Raw genomic sequence first — 2,366 nt, forward strand, 5'->3', positions numbered from 1 at the left:
AATAGTTCTGAAAATTAAAACAAACGTTTTCGAACTTTACGTTCATTGTCTGGCTAAAACTGTTTCATAAAATGTTAAAGAATAAAATGAATGTATTTACATTTTTGTCTGAGACAATTTAACCAATTCTAGGAACTATCTTAAAAAAATTAATCGGAAATTTTTCATTTATGCGTTATTTAGCCGATTTACAACTCATATTTCCAGCTGTTATCAATTTCTTTAGAAACTTTCATATTCCAGATTTTCGATTTTGGCCATGTTTTTGAATTTCTAAGGTAATTCCGAATTTGCCCTAACCCTAAGTATCTCTCTTGTGGAGATTTAAAAAAGGATTGTCAATTTAAAACTTTCTTACGAACGTTTCGAACTCTGAGTTCATCGTCAGGTTATAAACAATACAAAATGCTAATATGAAAAGCCAGAACATAAAATGTAAATCACTAAAATCACTCATTCAAGGAAATCTGAAACGAAATTTTACATACCTACAGTCGTATCAACAAAATTTCACATCTGAGTAAATATACATTTTCGATTTGATGTAGCAGATGCATATCGACATGTTTTTTTTTTCAAAAAACCTACATATATTGATTTGAATTTACTTTGGTTTTGTTCAATTGTAAAGTTGAAATTGTCGTTTCATAACGTGTCTTTCCTTCAAGTTGGATTTTCATCTACATACTAAGCTTTCAGTGTCAATTTTCGTGTTCGGTATTTGTCGCGCGTGTTGATGGCTGGTTTCAGTGTTCTTATATAGAGCGCCTCTAGTGTCATTAACTTAGATTGGTTGCTGCATTGGTCTAAAATCTTCCACTGGAAAGCTGTTTTGTCACCGTTGCCACCGTTGCACTCGATTACATGTACTCCCATCGGTGAGTTCGCCTTGGCATGCTCTGTAACCCTTGTGGGTATATGTCGGCATGTCTGCCCTACATAGTTGGATTTGCATCCATTACAATTAAGTTCATAAACCACGTGTGATTTGAGATCCTTATCAAAGCTAGACTTAAGGCTAGGTAAACAGCTCTTAAATTTCCGTGTGGTGAAAATCGTCTGTACAGGATGAATTTTTGTTCGGCTTCTTTACAAATTCAATAGAGACGTTGCCTCTGTACTGTAATATAAATTGTTGTTTCTCAGTATTTCCATGTTGTTTTACGGATACACCCGAGTTATTTCAAGGTCGTTTTCTTTGTTCTTTCATTCGCAGTGGAGGTTTTGCACATTATGCTTTGTCATTCACAAAATATTTTGTGCCCTATTTTTCTTTGCCGAGTCAAAATTATTATTTGAACTTTAACAACTTAGTTTGTGGTCTACCAAGCCAATCAAGGTGCTACTTCCGCAGAGCTTCGGCACAACGGTAGCATGCCTTGCCACGATTCTGGAGATAGAAGGTTCTATCTAAGCTCCTCTAAGCTCTAATTCTTTGGCAGTATATGGAGTTAGCGAACACCACTTTTGGGGTTGTTACAAATTTCTCTAATCGGTTTGGGAATTTCTGATGGTTATTTCTACCCGCATGGCTCCAAGTTATTTAAACTAACAAATAATAGGGTTACCTGCTTGGTATCCCGTCAAGGTCAAAATCCGTGATGACTCCCGTCATCGTTCTTGATGCTTTTCTTTTTCCTTATAAAATCCGATTTACTCTTGAACTCAATCTGTTTCTGTTGCTAAAAACGATGGTGAATTTTTTGAATGGTGTCTGTGCTCTTTAACTTACAAGGATGTCCTACATTCAATTCTAAGGTGCTAATGCAAAGATATTTAAATCGATTTATACTGAATCAATAATATTACGCGAAATAATCAACGATTTAGCTTTGCTATTGAAGATGTGAAAACAAAAAAAAACAACAAAACTAGTACAATCGACTCAATCGCTTTAACATTTGAAGTGCTACTAATGATAAAAAAGAAGCTCAAATGGCAAAAAATGAACAATGAAAACAACAAAATGATTTTACGGAGGACAACGGTTTTGTGGCAATAGAAGTATTCACTACAAAATTGAATGACACAGCAAAAAAGAGATGTTAATAACGCAGGGAGTAGTAGTAAAATTAATTCCAGTACTAAAACTCATAATGAGAGAATCAATAAGGAACCTTCGAAACAACAAAAGTTGGGAGTGAAAGAAAATCAATAACTACTAACACAAACAACAAGAACAGAAGCTCAAAAATACTTGCGCTCAAAGTAGAAGCAGGATAACCTGGCGGAAACAACCGAAAGAAGTGAGGGCAAAGAATTTCCAAGGAAAAGCACGGTTTCTACTTCGCAGATTGTTAGCGAACGACGATGTGAAAGAACATATGCAACGCGAACAAGACCACAGAAATTGAAAGACTATTTAT

The sequence above is a fragment of the Convolutriloba macropyga genome, chromosome 14 (genome assembly GCF_964194025.1).
Source record: "Convolutriloba macropyga chromosome 14, txConMacr16.3, whole genome shotgun sequence".
Classification (NCBI taxonomy): Eukaryota; Metazoa; Xenacoelomorpha; order Acoela; family Convolutidae; genus Convolutriloba; species Convolutriloba macropyga.